Source organism: Palaemon carinicauda, chromosome 18 (assembly GCF_036898095.1).
Source record: "Palaemon carinicauda isolate YSFRI2023 chromosome 18, ASM3689809v2, whole genome shotgun sequence".
NCBI lineage: Eukaryota > Metazoa > Arthropoda > Malacostraca > Decapoda > Palaemonidae > Palaemon > Palaemon carinicauda.
This window is the reverse complement of record NC_090742.1, coordinates 51,465,410-51,472,147: the sequence shown is the minus strand read 5'-3', so window position 1 is coordinate 51,472,147 and position 6,738 is coordinate 51,465,410.

Genomic DNA, 6,738 nt, shown 5'->3' with positions numbered 1-6,738 from the left:
CAAAAGTTTTGTATTAGGCTGGTTCGCATAAGTAACAGAACAGTAAAACAAAGGCTCAGTACTAAAATAATGTTAAAATGACAAAATATCACGATAACAGGACTTCATAAGTTATCCAATGAAAGTTGAAAACTATATATATATATATATATATATATATATATATATATATATATATATATATATATATATATATATACTGGCGTAACCACGTTTCATGTTGATCCCTATACAATATTAAATGAAATGGGCTAATGTCGAAAACTTGTATGTGTATAAAAGATTTTTTTTTCTTAATAAAGCTTGAGGAAGATTGTTTATTTGTTAGTCTATATGTCATTACGTATGATTTCGAGCAGTGAGAAGAGTCCAGTGCCTACAGCAACTGTTAACCTGAGAGACCTCTCGTGTGGGGCGTGGGATGGCTTAGTTCAGCGTTACAGAAATTCATGGAACATTGTGAATACTACTCAAAGCCCAACAAAGAAATTGAATATCACAGTCTCTTCAAAGTAAGACGATTCTTCAAGTTTAGTAATACATCAGCGATCGATATGGTTGTTTTCTGGAGCAGAAAACAATGGAAGTAAATGGCGCTGTTAATTGTATTTCAGTAGGATTGAAAAAGAAAGAAAGAAAGAAAGGGGGATCGTTGGCGTGGGTATGGAAGGGGACAGGCATTCGTCGGTGCCAGCGTGGAGGCGAAGATTCTGATGTGGATAGGGTGGTGATGGGGGGGGGGGGGGGGTGGAAAGTAGGGGGGGGGGGTGATTGTGGTCGTTAGGGGTTGTGGTGTGGATACGTTAAAGAGGGGGTCTTTTGGGGGGAGAGTGCTGGCGAAGGTCAGCTGGCACCCGGCCCGCCCTACCCCTCATCACACCGCTACCCGCCCACCAGGTGTTTTTCTTTTCTCCCTCTCTCTTTCTCTTTCAACCAACCTTTTCTCTACATCCTCCCCTTAGACACAAACACGCCCTCGCTGAAATCATAGGTTACTTGGCGTGTATGGACACTTAATAATAATAAACAAAAACACATTTGTTTGTCATGTTAAAGCTCTCTTTATCACTCCGTATAATAATCTCTTCCAGACTTGTTCAGGGTCAAAATCGAGGTAACATTAGTTAGTTGCCTCTATGCACTTTGACATCTTTTTCCCTAGGCAGAATGGCCCTTCTTTAGGTTCAACACTATCCTTAACGTTTTATACGAAGTCATACTTCTTTCCAGAATGTTGATTATGAATGTCCCGTCTCCTGGAAACTGGGAAATGGAAGGCGTCGGTTTTGTTTTTGTAGGAAAGGGAAAGGAAAGAACTGTTGTTGGAGGAGGAAAGGAGGGACAGGAAAGGTAGAATAAGGGTGGTTTGATCATCATCATGGTGGCGGCTTGGCTTAGCGCTTGTGACTGACTCTAGGCGTTCATCCACACGCACCCTCGTTCGCACAAACAAGGCACAGAAGCAGCAGCAGACAAGCGGCAGCAGCCAGGTTGGAGTCACCGTGACACTCCATCAACCAAGGTGGAGACACCTCCTACTCTACTCGTGGTCCCACAACCACCACCTCCTTCTCCTCCTCGTGGTCCCTCAGTCGCCTCTTCCTTCTACTCCGTCCTCCGTTTCCATTCTCATTTGCAGAACATCCTGGAAAACAAACACTTAAACCTTCCGCTGCGACAATTTCCATTGGTTTCCTCCGCTGTTATAACAACCAGACTTTTTCCACCTCTTCCCCTTTCAGTTGTGTTCGTTCCATTACGAACGGTTATAATCTTGTGATTGCCTCCGATGTTATTGACTCTTGGATGGCATATAGGGACACAGGATGTACATTGATAACTAATTCGGATATTTACTTGTAAAAAAAAGTCTCATAAGTCGCTCAAAGAAGAATTGGCATATATATATATATATATATATATATATATATATATATATATATATATATATATATATATATATATATATATATATATATATATACCATACAATGAAAAGAATCCTATTTACCTGGTTTTAAGCCAACGAGAAGTTTTGCTAATGAGTGCTGGCCGTTTATCATTAGGGGGACTGAACTAGAATCAAGCAGTATAACTGGACGCTTCACTTGTGACGTCCGAGTTTTAAGTAAATGTTGCTAATAATTCTTGGTTGTAAAGTAATACATCTTGTGATCTTTTAACACACAAAAGGCAATACAACGCTAATCGAACTAATACCAACATCTGCTGTATCTAATTACTGTATGTACAGGAGTTGAGTGGTTTTCAAGGCACTACATTATTGTTGTGAAGTTATCTTTTTTTCTTAATTTTCTTCAAATTATAAATGTATAAAGGGGGAAACTTATAGTACATAAGGTTTAGTAAGGTTTTATTTGATGTTTTCAACTATTCTAAAAATCCTTTCCTGGAACAGAAATCAAAGTCTCTCATTTTCTAATTTGATGGGAAGTATCAAATAAAAAAGAAATTGCCACGTTTTCACTTTGTCTCATGATGTTATGAAAAGGATTATAAGGAAAGTTTCATCAAAATTCCCATAAATAACATTAGAAGGAATTAGCTTTATAGAACAATGATCGCAGTTGTTTTTAGTATGACAAAGTATTCAAGCTTATCGAGGAAAAATTATACGATAATCCTTTGAATAAACATAAACACGATTAAGATGCATATTGTAATCGAATGCTAGTTATGAAAAGAAACATATTTTGATTATAATTTCCTGTTAACATTTTTTTTTTTTTTTTTTTTTGTAAAATACACATTCACCACGAAAATGCACGGAGATGTGTTTATCTACATCATTATGGGAAAAGAGATGAATATTCTCGTATAAATCGATGTTCCAGAAATATCAACTCGGCGTCACAGTAGAATACGAAACAACTAAAATACAGTTGCAGTTATTATGCAAAGTGTAGAGTTCCCACATCAAAGTTTTGGGTTTACAAATATACATAACTGTAAAGAATACTCGTAGCAGTTTTGCTCTCCTTAATGCAAAATGAAGATGTGGATGGCTCGTTAAGTGTCGTAGCTGGTGGAGTATGAGGCTGTACTTCCCCTAACGCTAGATTTTATTGATTAGACGAACTCTTACTTTTCTTTCGCTCCACGTTTCACTGTGCGTCGGGTACTGAAGAATTTGAGATATTTGATGATAAACCACTTTTTTTGGCATAATTAGAAAACTTCTCATCTCCTACCTGGTTTGGAGTATTGTTCTCCTGTCTGGTCTTCAGCTGCTGATTCTCATCTTAATTTGTTGGACAGGACTTCCGGTCTATTAAATTTCTTATTCCTGATCTAGATATTAATCTGCACCGTCGTTCAATTAGTTCGCTATACATGTTGAATAAGATTTTTCTTAATTCAGATCATCCTTTACATTCAGATCTTCCCGGACAGTTCCATCCTGTGCGTAATACTATGCATGCAGTTAATTCTAATAGCCAGGCCTTCTCCATCAAGAGGCTCAACACTACACAGTATTCCAACTGTGATCAAGTTATGGAATGATCTTCCTTATCGGGCAATTGAATCAGTAGAACTTCAAAAGTTCAAACTTGCTGCAAATTTATATGTTGAACAGGCTGACATAGGTCTTTTTATAGTTTATGTATGAAATATCTGTATTGATGTTGTTACTGTTTTTAAAATATTTTATTTTAATTGTTCATTATTTCTCATACTGTTTATTTATATCCTAATTTCCTTTCCTCACTTGGCTATATTTCCTTGTTGGAGCCCTTTAGCTTATAGCAAAAATTTTGCTTTTATAACTAGGGTTGTAGCTTAGCTAATAATAATAATAATAATAATAATAATAATAATAATAATAATAATAATAATAATAATAATAATAATGCTGTCGGAAAAAAATACTACTACTGTACTATTAACTCTGTAGACAATAGAAGCCCCGCGCTTCCATTGTCTACAGAGTTGATGGTAGTAGTTCTTCAAGTTACAGGTCATAATTTTCACCAATATTATTAGAATAGGGTTCTATTCCTAGGATTTGAGCAGCTTCCTTGCATATTTTTGTCACCCCCCCCCAACAAAAAAAAAATTAAATTAGTAGTTTCCTTTTATCGAAATATCTATTGCCTATTTTTCATTTGAAATAAATATGGAACACTCGGCACGTTTGGTAGTAGGATGTCCGGTTTTTATAGATGTCACATTTAATTCCCTTTCCTAGGGCAAATAGTCATGCCGAAGGTCTATACTGTTGAATAGGTTCTATAGACCTTGGTCATGCCAGTATACCTTATTGAAAGCGTAAACAGATTTTGAGCTCTTCTTTCTTGACCTATATTTCTTTATGCCATCCTTCTCCTTCTACAATAGAATTTTTAAATGTGTATGGAACTCCTCTGAGAATTTTTTTCCATGAAAGATTAACTTTATTCTATATTATATGCAATACTTCTTTTGCTGTGATTTTACTTCTAATACCAACTAAATCCTCAGACATGAGAATCTTGAAGAGGTGCAACTAATATCTATGCACGGTGTTACTTTCAGACCTAATCTGGAGTCATTGAGAATACTGATGGTCAAGGTTCTTGAACTTTCTGTTTTATCTTCCGACAGACTTGCCTAAGATAAGACAATCCGATCCAGAAACTGGTCTTAGGCATATATATATATATATATATATATATATATATATATATATATATATATATATATATATATATATATTATATCATCACCTTCATCATCATCATCATCTCCTTCCACGCTTATTGACGCAAAGGGCCTCGGTTAAATTTCGCCAATCATCTCTATCTTGAGCTTTTAATTCAATACTTCTCCATTCATCATGGCTTACTTCGCGCTTCATAGTCCTAAGCCATGTAGGTCAGGGTCTTCCAACTCTTCTTGTGCCTTGTGGAGCCCAGTTGAACGTTTGTGAACTAATCTCTCTTGGGGAGTGCGAAGAGCATGCACAAAGCATATACATTTACCCCTCATCATGATCTCATCCGCATATGGCACTCGAGTAATCTCTCTTATAGTTTCATATCTAATCCTCTCCTGACATTTAACTCTCAATATCCTTTTGAGGGGTTTATTCTCAAATCTATTATATCTATTGGAGATTGTTTTATTGTCATACCATGACTCATATCCATTTTTACATATTTAAATATATGTATATATATATATATATATATATATATATATATATATATAGAGAGAGAGAGAGAGAGAGAGAGAGAGAGAGAGAGAGAGAGAGAGAGAAACTGTTTCACCTTCTGCTCGTGGAGTCTTAGAGTGATTAGACATATGCTCATGGTTGATGAGCGTGTTTAAATTTTCGAGTTCTTGGCTGTACAGTAAGTTACAGTGACTTTCTTCCATACGTGAAGATTGTAGATATTCTTTAGTTCTTTATTTGTATTTTATAATAATAATAATAAAAAAAATAATAATAATAATAATGATAATAATGTTTGGTTTTCCAAGATAGTTAGGCCCTGTATACTCCTCGTTATGTGGGTTACAAATGCGAGATAGGTGTTGAATTTATCTTTGTTGCTGTGAAGACGAGTTTCCTATTTTATGAATCTTCTAGGGTTGTGGTCGTCTTTTAGAAACGTCTTAGTCTCACAGTCTGCTAGACGGCAGTTCGAGCCCTGCTCCAACCAGATAGTTTCTGATTGTGCCTGCAACCTCCCCATCTCTGTAAGCTTGGGATGGGAGATTTAGAGTAGACTATAGGTCTAACTGAGTAGGCATTGCTTGGTCCTCCAAGTCCATACCTTGAGTGGAGAGGAAACCTTGGAGTTGATCACATGCATATACAAGTAATTATAGTATGTCTCTAGGACATTGTCCTATCCCTTGCCTCCCGCACTATTATTATTATTATTATTATTATTATTATCACTAGTCAAGTTACAACCCTAGTTGTAAAAGCAAGATGCTATAAGCCCAAGGGCTCAAACAGGGAAAAATAGCCCAGGGAGGAAAGGAAATAAAAAAATAAATACACTACAGGAGAAGAAATGAACAATCAATATGAAATATTTCAATAACAATAACAACATTAAGATAGGCATTTCATCTGTAAAATATACTAACTTAAAAGAAAAAACAAAAGGAAGAGAAATAAGATAGAATAGTGTGCCCGAGTGCACCTTCAAGCAAGAAAACTACCCCTAGACAGTGGAAGACCATGGTACAGGGGCTGTGGCACTACCCAAGACTAGAAAACAATGATTTGGTTTTGGAGAGTCTTTCTTCAAGAAGAGCTGCTTACCGTAGCTAAAGAGTCTCTTCTACACTTACCAAGCTGAAAGTAGCTACTGAACAATTATAGAGCAGTAGGAAACCCCTTGAGCGAAAAAGAATTGTTTGGTAATCTCAGTGTTGTCAAGTGTATGAGGACAGAAGAGAATGTGGAAAGAATAGGCCATACTATTAGGCGTATGTGCAGGCAAAGGAAAAACTACCAGTAACCAGAGAGATTGATCCATTGTAGTACAGTCTGGCCAGTCAAAGGACTCAATAACTCTAGTGATAGTATCTCAACGGCCTGCTGATGCCCTGGCCTACAACCAGTAATGCTATTTCGGAATGAATCCCATGTGCCATAGATGCCTACACATTTTTCTCAGTTTTCTTATATGCGCTAAACTATTAAGGGAAATAACGATGAAAATTAACAAAAGGGTTTCCATCACATTTGATATTGGTATCGTTTTCCTCTTCATGTGA